The sequence below is a fragment of the Castor canadensis genome, chromosome 8, assembly GCF_047511655.1.
Source record: "Castor canadensis chromosome 8, mCasCan1.hap1v2, whole genome shotgun sequence".
Classification (NCBI taxonomy): Eukaryota; Metazoa; Chordata; class Mammalia; order Rodentia; family Castoridae; genus Castor; species Castor canadensis.
In genome coordinates, this window is record NC_133393.1 from 86,729,701 (window position 1) to 86,740,531 (window position 10,831).

Consider the following 10,831-nt stretch of genomic DNA (forward strand, 5'->3'; position numbering starts at 1 on the left):
TGAATACAATTGCTGTTGGTAATGGGAGAGAGGAGGGAGGGGGAGAAAGAGGGATGATTGAGAGGGAGGGAAGAGAGCAGGTTTTGCTTTCCTTAATCAGATCTACTTACAAGAGGCCCTGCCTGCTTCTCTCTTGGGTCTGCTGACCTGGGAGCTTTGTGGGTATGGGAGATTGGGGGAGGGGCCCTGGAATGAAAAGACAAGCCAACAAAAGTCAGTTCTTCTCATCTCTATGACGCCCATCACCATGGTACCGAGATGCAGCAACCAAATCCATAAAAAAGTTATGTCCTTTTCCATGATAGCTCCCAAGGGGCTGGAAGATGGGGGTGGGGCTGCCAAAGTGTTCCAGGGACAAGGTAACAGGCTCAGCCTGTGACCACTGCAGTAGATGAGTCCCTAGTGCTTGTGGCCCCCTCAGCTGTGCTCAGCTTTCTGTGCTGTCATCAGTGCCAGTTTGTCAGTGCTATTCACATCTCTCCAAGTGGGGTTCCACTCATCCATCTTCAAAATCTCTCAGAGCCCAGGGCTTCCTGTGCCCTTTGGAGAGCTGGGTGTGTGTGTGTGTGTGTAGAGAGGATGATTGATTTACTAAAGGTCACTCAGCTCAGTTGCATAGACCCCTATGGTTACCCCAGCTCTCAGCTTAGAATTTCCCAAAATAGAGCTCTAGGGGGGCTTACAGGAGCTGCAGCCACAAAAAGGAAGGAAGGAGGAGGGAAATGGAGGGTTGGAGAAGGGTGGGAATTCTGCAGTAGGCTGTTAAGCTTCTTGACAAATTATCTCCACATCCCCACAGCCAAGCACACACTGGGTGCTCAATAAAAGTTTGATGAATGAATGACTGAGGCTAGGTGGTTGGGGAGGGAGAGGAGGCAGTAATTGATCAAGAGAAGAAAAATGCAGGAGTTGCAGAGGCAAATGAGCCAAAATGACAGCAGCTTGAGAGGCCTCTGCTTCCAGGCAGGGGCTAGGAAAAAGGTGGTAGCCAGGCATTTGAGTCTCCAACCACTACTCCAGAGCAGCCTGGGCAACCTGGTCCCAGAATTTACTAGCCAAAGGGCAAGTGTGGGTGCCTGCGTTCAGAGCTGGGGACTATTTTCACTGATAGTTCTTTAGCAGGATAATTAGAGTGGAAGATTAGCTTCCTGACAATCAAGGAATTAGGTTAGAAGCTGAAAAGCATGGAAGGTTAGACATAAAAGTAGGTAACCAAAGGTTACCTTCTCCTTCTCTGGAGCCCTTTAATAGGACAGCGGGCCATCTGTTAGGATGAGGGAAGAACTGGCCTTTGGCAAGCCAGACTCAGTAATTCAAGCTGGGAAAGCAGTCTTCACCACCGTGGCCCCTGGGTCTAGGGAGGAGGGAGGGGACCTGGAGAGGATAGAGACCCAACCAGGCAAGACCTTGGTGTGCATTCTCTGTCTCCCATTTGTCAGGGAAAGTTTTTAATTAATAGTGTGTAATCTGATCTGGCCCTTCTCCCTGCTGAGCACTGCCTTCAATCAGTGGAGCCATCTGCAATTGCAATTCATAATTCTCCCAAAAGGGAGGGGGACTTGGGATGGGTGCCTTGGTGATTAATACAATTAGCCTTTTATGTGGATGATTGTCTTAGCAGGAGCAGATGATGTTAGCTCAGAGCCCAGGCGGTCACTTCTGATTGGCTGGCAGGAAGCCCCTCACTCACTTTCCATCTACTGCTGGTCTTATACCTCCAGGTATAAGGACAGGTCTCTTCTGAGACCAAATTGCAAGGAGGAAAAACCCAGGAAGGGCCAGGCTCTGGGACAGTTAGTCCCACAGGACTGAGGGAAAAAGAGGATCAGCACAATGGTCTCACTTTCCAAAGGAAATCACTTGGAACTAAAGGATTCTGTACACCGAAGTTAAAGGATAAAGACCATATAAGTGTAGAAAAGAGGTTGGCAGATTTGAATTTGGGCTCAGGCTTGTATTAGCTGTGTGACTTGAGCAAGTTACTTAAGGATCCTGAGTCTCATTTTTCTCAACTGGAAAATGGGGCAGAGTTAAAAGGCTGCTAGGAGAACTACATGAGATGTGTTTAGCACCATGCCTGAAATACAGTCAGATCTCAATCACTTAATCATACAGGTACCATCACCACAGGGAAGCAAGGCTGCTTTCCCTGCAGTTTCTAGTGGGTCAGAGCTGTTTACTAGGTGTTGCATATCCTCCCCATACGTGTGCGTGTGTGTGTGTGTGTGTGCGTTACATGAAGCAGGGGTGGAATCCCAGGGAAAGAGAAATAAGGGCCTTCTCAGAGCCGAGAAGAGGAGCACTGGGAGCACTAGAATGAGTGATCATCATTGTAAAAGTTGGTTTGGAGGAGTACAGGATGAAATGAGGATGAGATGGCTAGTAAGTAGGAGAAAAGGAGCAGGGCTTTGAGGATTTGGAATTTCCTATGAAAGTAAACAAAAGGGAGCAGTCATCAGAGCTGAGGTTTAAGGTGCAGCACAGACCAAAATCACTATGATCTATGATTAAGTCAAATAACGTGGAACAAGCTGATTGGTGTTTTGATGGGAGACTCCACTGGGTTAGGAGAGGATCACCCACAATGTTGAAACCACACACTGTTCTTTATGACCCAGAACAGCACCAAGGAATGCAGAGAATAGGCCCAAAGAGAAAAGAGCACAATAGGAACGATTTTTAACCTACAGCTTAGTGCCGGGCTTCAGCAATGTCAGACAGGAAGACAGGGAGGAAGTTAAGAGCTAATCAAGATGAAGCATCTGGCCAAGCTGTTGCCACTCAGGGCAGCTGTGGCAGGGGGTCAGCACAGCCTAGATCTGTAATCACTTCTCAGGGAGAGCCACACCAAAACTTAGTCACATATTTAGCAAAGCTGGGGAGGCAAGGCACTAATTAATAGGCTGCAGTAAATGGACAGAAAGAGGGGAAATGAAAAACAATGTTTCAGAGCTCTGATTAAGGTAGATGAAGGTGCAGTGACTGCCAGAGCTGGAGGGGGAGAAAGCAGAGACAGGGGCAGGGGCAGAGACCAATAGCTCACAACCCAGCCCCATGGACAGACGAAGCAAAGCCTAGACAGGCTAGGACCCAGTCTGCAGACAGAAGAGAATAGTCAGGAGTGCCTGAATCTGCTGCCACATGGCTGACATGCTTCCGGGTTCCAGGTCCCTCTCCAGCTGCTCTATTCATCCTGAATTCCAGTTTTATGGCATAATCTCTAAGGCTCTCAGCCTCCAGCTCTTTTCCTCCTCTAAGCTCCCACTCTCTGTGCCCACCTCTACCTTGCCACTACACATCTTTCTTCATGATTATTTGAGGACCTGTCACTATCCGAACAGGAAGACCTTCTTAAACAAAATTTTATTTTTAGCCTATTTATTTCAGGGCTATACGTTGCCTAACTTTACTGTCTCATGAGACAGAGTTCCTTTTCTCGTTGGTTCCCCAAATTATGGCCTTCCGTTTTAAAGGGAGGAAATACCTTCCTCTGATATTCTGGATTTGGTGAGCAAATTGACAAGATTGCAATGAACACTTCCAACCCCCTGTCCAGACAGAACATTTGAACATATAAAGCACCCTGACCTCCAGCAAAATGTACTCCATGATTCACATGGCTTTTCCCTTTCCCTGATTCAGAGGTCACATGAAATGGCCCTAGGGGTGATGACTGGCACAGATTTTGATCCTGTTGTCTTCTTTGTGCTAGGTGTTTTTGCATTGAGTCTTAGTATCTCAGCTTTTTCTACAGCACCTTCTCTCAGACCTGGGGAGAAAACTTGGGTTTTTCTTTGTTTATTCTTTGGTGCTGGGGATTGAACACAGAAAATTCACATGCATTCTACCACTGGAACTTGCTGTTTTAATGTCTCTTTGACCCCAGCAAAGTAGCAGGTTGTCTGGCCTGCACATTTGGTCCAGCCAACACCCTTTTTCATATGAACAGCTAACACTTCAAACCCAAATAACATTGATTATAAGATGTGCCACTATTCTATGAGCCACTAAGAATACTGCATTGTATTTATAAGACACTACTTGATTATACAATGTTCCAAGTCTCAGAAATATTAACTATATATACAATTTTGGCAGTACTGGGGTTTGAACTCAGGGCCTACACCTTGAGCCACTCCGCCAGCCCTTTTTTGTGATGGGATTCTTTGAGATAGGGTCTCAAAAACTATTTGCCTGGAATGTCTTTGAACTGCAATCCTCCTGATCTCTGCCTCCTGAGTAGCTAGGATAGTAGGCACAAGCCATCGGTGCCCAGCAACAATATATTTTTAAAGCACACTGTATAACCAATGAAATGATCACACTCCTTTAAATTTTAGCTCTTTAACTCAGGACCTAATAAGAGGAATGAAAGGCCTCAAGTCATCTCCTTCCTCTCAGAGGGATGGCTACCAGTGCCCTCTTATGCTCTCAACTCAATCCTTTGCTATACCAGCTTTTAGGTATCCAGGCTATCCTCACAGGGAACACCCCTTCTCCCTCAGTGCCAGGGAGCACTGAGGAACCCCACTGAAGAGAACCCCACTTTTTTCAGAGGCAAAACAAAACATAAACCATATGAAGCTGAGACAATTTTAAGGAGATAATAGTCTGACACTCCAACACCATTATCCAACCACTTCCCACCCCACTGGGTTATCTTCCCCAAAGCCTCCAGAGCAGTGTCACGAGAAGATGCAGAGATTAGTCATTTCCTCCTAATCGAGCTAAGACAGCTCCGTTAAGCTGCCGACTGCAGGCAGTTCCTGTTAAAGCAAAGCAGCTGGAAAGGGCTTAGCCCTTTAATGCCAGCAGCTGTATCTCCACAGTGTGGTTGCTCTACTGACAGGCTGGACACTGTCCAGAAGCATCAGGCATTTAGCCCCAGTCAATGTATATTAACCCAGGAGAACAGAGCCGCCAGCTCCCTGGGAGGAGGGGAGGTGGTTCATTTAAGCACCTTCACCCCAGGCTTTGGCTCCCAACCAGGAGAAAAAAATCCCAGTCTCTTTGCAACTCTCCAGCTACTAAAATCTGGACACACTGTATCACCTCACAGGCAGAAAGTTTTCCCTGTGATAGGTGCAACTCTATTTTAAAAGCTTACCTAAGGCCAGAGCCAACTGTTAGTTTTGACAACAAAAAGACTTTGGGCCATTAAACTACCCAGACTCATTCTCCTTTAAGCTGATTTAACCTTTGAGGTCAAAAGTATTTTTCTGATCCCAGATATGCATACATGTGGACACACCAGACTACCTCTTCTTGGAGAACACTGGGCCCCAGGGTTGATGAGGGAGAAAGCTGAACAACCCTCAGAAAGCCCTGGCACAGAGCAGGCTGCTGAAGAGCGATCACTTGAAGGCTTCTTACTCAAAGCCAGATGGTGAACATGAGACAGGGTGAGAGCTAATGCCACTCAGGGGGAAAGCCAATAAACTAATCCGCTGACACATTCCTCAAAGCAGGCTGATGACTTGGCTCAGAGACTTGTCTGTCCTTGGCTTTGAGCTTCATAGCACACAGGCCACTCATGGGTGACCTGAGAACAGGCTACCACCAGGAGCAACTTCAAGTGTTCACACCAGCTCATCCTCCTTCCACACAGGTTCTCCATTCTGCCAAGCAATATCCCCAACCACCAGGAAACTGTCCCAAATTCGTCCCCAACAGTCTAGGCTTCCCTGCTCTGTCTCCTTGTTCTTCTACTAAGAGCATGATTCTACAACCACATACAGTTCTCAGTGGAATCTTGGCTCTAGCTTAGGTGTGACTTACAAAAGTTTCTTACAAAAATGATACAGTAGCACAAATCTATAATCTCAGCACTGTAGAGTCTGAGGTGAGAGGATCAAGAGTTCAAGACCAGCCTGGGCAATACAGTGAGACCCTGTCTTTAAAAAAAAAAAAGAAAATTCACAATAATGGGGAGAACTCCTAAAATGTAAATGATCATCTCTTTCTTCAGCTTTGCTCATTTTATATTTATTCACTTTGCAGAACAAGACTCTGCCTTGCATGGGATACAAATAACAATGGACATAAGAAATGGCCACCTGATAACACTGAATACCTTATAATACATTATTAACAGGTCCCACAATGCTGAAGAAGTCTGAAACAGCAAGCACCATGGCTGACCTCCAGACTAAGAGTTGCAATCTCAGATAAAGTATATATTAGTTTGTGGAGTTTGGGCCAAATCACCTCTCTGGATTTGCCAACTAGGACAGTATTACCTGTCTTGCCAATCTCATAGGAACGTGGTAAAATTAAGTAGGTGATAGATAGCACTCTGAAAATGATAGTATTACATTTCCTAGAGATTTTAAGAAGAATCTTACTTTTATCTTCAGTGATGACTGGAGAAAACAGTAACTAGCAAGTGCCTTATTAGAAGTCCAAATATTCATTTATATGTATCTGAGCCTAACATACAGATAGAGCCCAAATATGTGAGATATGAGAGTAAGACTGTATAAAAATCAATGAAGCATGGAAGAGGTATGGAGGAGAAGGTAAATAAAAGGAAAAAGTCCTGCTTCCAACTATGAGTCTACCAAAAGCAGCCTCCTTTTCCTGTCCCACATGACTGCAGAGGACAAAGCTCTCACACACTACAAGGTTATTTCTGGTGACGTCAAGCTGTTTTCCACCTGACTACGTGAACAGAAACCATCAACAAATACAGTTCTGAGAACCAGTGTCTAATAAATTACACAAATTAGGGAGTTCCTGGCCTGGCGCCTTCATTTATTTACAAAACATGCCAGCTACAGGAAGCACATTAAAAAAAATTACTAAGTTCTTGGGTTAAGTGGCCATTCTCCAAATTCTGTTTACATTAAAAGCACAATGCTAATATGCCCCAACTTTGCATGCTTTAAAGTTTTTCCACACCAGTGGTTGAAACCTGAGTCATCACCAAGACCCTATCAAATATCAAAGCACATCTATTAAAAACCTACTGTGTGAGCTGTGCTGACTTGAACACTGAACTCTATGCTACCCTCATTTCTCAAAACTGGACTTCTACAAGAGCTCTTTCCTGTTCATATTGAGAGGCCATGGAAAGGTAATGCACATTTAAGAAAACCACTCAGCATACCAAGAAGAGCAGTGCATCCCCTAGATGTTTTCCAATGGGAAGTCATATGCCGTTTTGCATATCATAATTTGTTGGATATAGGTACAGTGAAACCTGTGGTTTCACTTTCTGCAATTTTAGTTACCTATAGTCAGCTAGGATCCAAAAGTATCAAATGGAATAGTCCACAAATAAGCAATTCTTTTTTTTTTCTTTTATTATTCATATGTGCATACAAGGCTTGGGTCATTTCTCCCCCCTGCCCCCACCCCCTCCCTTACCACCCACTCCGCCCCCTCCCTCTCCCCCCCACCCCCTCAATACCCAGCAGAAACTATTTTGCCCTTATTTCTAATTTTGTTGTAGAGAGAGTATAAGCAATAATAGGAAGGAACAAGGGTTTTTGCTGGTTGAGATAAGGATAGCTATACAGGGAATTGACTCACATTGATTTCCTGTGCATGTGTTACCTTCTAGGTTAATTCTTTTTGATCTAACCTTTTCTCTAGTTCCTGGTCCCCTTTTCCTATTGGCCTCAGTTGCTTTTAAGGTATCTTAAGCAATTCTTAAGATTTAAGTTGTGTACTACTCTTAGTAAGTGTGGTGACTTCTTATGGCATTCTGCTGTCCTCCTGGGACGTGAAACATTACTTTGCCCAGTATATTCATCACACTGTATATGCTGCCCTCAGTTGTTAGAATGACTATCAGGGCATCACAATGCTCGTGTTCAAGTGACCCTCATTTTACTGAATAATGGTCACTATATGCAAAAGTAGTGATGTTGGTGATTTGGATCTGTCAAAGCCATAAAGTGCATCAAGTGAAAAGGTAAAAGTTCTTGACTTAATAAGGAAAAAACTGTATGATGAGGCTAAGACCTACAGTAAGAACAAATGTTTATCTATGAAATTGTGAAGGAAAAAAAAATCAAGCTAGTTTTACATCACACCTCAAATTGCAAAAGTGTTTAGTTAGAAGGCATTCAACTTATGGGCAGAAGATGTGAATAGAAAAACATGTTCTGACTGACAGCAATGGGTTGTACCAGAAGCACCGAGCCTATATGAAAACTTCACCAGGGTTCACCTGAAACCTTGGCGCCAAGTCCTTTACTGTAAGGAGGGGACGGTCACACAGATTGAGGAACAGGTTTGGACTGAAAAGTATAAAAATTATACCGTGTCTGCTGCTGAAGAAGCTGCTGCCACATTTCTGGTAGAGTTGACATTGACTAAGGAGAAAGGACACCATAGGAGAAAGGGCACCATCCACAGCAAACCTTCAATTTTGATGAAACCAAGCTTTTGTAGAAGATGCCCAATAGAACCTACACCAAGCCAGGTGCAGTGGCTCGCTCCTGTAAATCTAGCTACTAGAGATCATGGGCCAATTCTAGACCTTATCTGAAAAAGAACAACAGCAAAATGAGCTGGAGGTGTGGCTCAAATGGTTAAGAGTTCCAGCATAGTAAGGGTGAGGCCCTGAGTTCAAACCCCAGTACTGAATAAAAAAAAAAAAGGAACCTATACCAATAAAAATGTAAAGGACTCACCAGGGCATAAAATGTGGAAGAACAGATTAACTCTGTGACTATGTGGCAATGCTGCAGGCCACATGATAAAGTCACAAGTACTATATAGAATCCACACACTCTCACAAACAAACTCTATTTTGAGAGACTTCATTCATGTAACTTTTACTACAGTATATTGTCCTAATTATTATCTTATTATTGCCAATCCCCAATTACTATGCCTAATTTATAAATTAAAATTTAACATACACATAGAAAAAACATGGTGCACTGATAGTATATATAGGGCTCAGTACTATCTATGGTTTCAGGCACTACTGGGGGTCTTGAACGTATCCTTTGACAACAAAAAGGACTACTGTATATGTATCTATCATTTGAAGCTTGAGATGGGCAGATAGGCCTTACCATAACAAAACAAAAAGCAGCAAGTTTTTCTCTGCTACCTGTACTCAGCTTTCCATGTCATTTTGTGCTACCCAATAATTTAAGCATGAATTTAAGAATGCAAGACCCTTTTCATTGCCAAAAATGACAATTTCTTCTTTAATAAGTAAACTGCATACTCTAAAGTTTTCTGATTGAAACTCAGATGTCTTCTTGCCTTCTGTCTCTACAAGCAACAAATTTGCCATCTTAAGGAGAAATTGTTAAGCATACAGTCACAAGTGCAAATTGTTGCTGCTGAATCAAACCATGTAAAGCTTGTCGAGTTTAAAAAACAAAAATATTTAATTCAGAGCAGGATGCAGAGGTATATGCCTATAATCCCAGCACTCAGGAGACTAGGCAGGACATCATGAGTTTGAGGACTACACAGCAAGTTCCAGGCCAGCCTGAGCTACACAGTGAGACCTTATCTTTCTTTTGAGAGATAAACAAAAACAAAACAAACCCATCAAACTCAGGATCCTTACACAGATTAAGAATAGACGTAAATACCATGATTTAAAGATTCCCATTAGGGCTGGCTCGAGGCTCAAGTGGTATAGTGCCTGCCTATCCAGCACAAGGCTGAGTTCAAACCTAACCTCAATGCAGGGGAAAAAAAAATTAAAAAATAAAGATTCCCATTAGCAAGTGAAATAATAAAATTAAACTGCATCAAAGATGAAGAGGCAGCATCAAAAAGCGTTAAGAGCAAGAAACAGAAGGCCAGCCACTCCAAAGCACTGGACCCTTTCTACGGATCTCACAACAAGGAAACATAATTTAATTAGGAATCCCTCAATAGCCAAGCTGTTCCACATGAAGTACTGTTAAGTTGAAAGTGGGTATATATTCCCCTTTGCTAATATCAGAAATATTTTCATGGCTAAAGGGTTCCTGGTTTAGTCTAAAAACCTGGCTGCCGACATCTGACACATAGGACCATTTCCTTTTTCGTTTATGGACCATCAATTCCTGCATAGGGTAGTCTTGCCTTCACTAATGTTACACAATCCATTTACTTCCTCTACATTAGTGACTTCAAATGCACTTTGGGGAGATGCTACAGTACAGCAAATATGGAGCCAGGCCAACTCAAGGTTTGCAAAGACACAAGGAAAGAAGTAACATCTAGGATAAAGTTAAAAAAAAAAAAAAAAAGCTTAGCAGTCATGTGTGTGAATGGGGGAGGGTTGGGGAGATGGGACCCATCCTCTGTCAATTTGCTGAGGCAGATGGGTCCTGCTGAGAGAGCTGCCCCCTCCTGGGAAAAAAAGCCAGTCGATTGCCTCCTCTCTCCACAGTTACATATTAAGCCTGCAACTGTTTACGTTCAATCTCAAATACATTCTGCTCACCAGCTTCAGAGTTCCAAGTGCAGGTGCCCTCAGTTAATCATCCCAGCTCACTCCGGAGTCACTTCCAGCAGTTAAGGATGTTCCAGGCAGCCAGCCAGTGGTCATTTTTTTTTTTTTTTTTTTTTTGATCTGTACCATTCTGGTCCCTAGAGGCTAGTTTTAAAAGTTTGATTTTTGCTGAAAGTACTTTCTTCAAACAAGACAATTAACAGTTATAGGACAAATCTAGGACTTCAGTTTGAACCAAAAAAAAGAGAGAGAGACTGAATGAAAAACGAGGAGACTCAAACTCCTGAGGGTGGCAAGGTTGAGGTGAGTCCAGAATGCAAAATGGAAATGAAAACAGATTCAAAACATTGTGAGGAAAGATATTTTCTATAAAGTGTTAAAATTATTGTCCAGAACAACAAAAAAAATCAA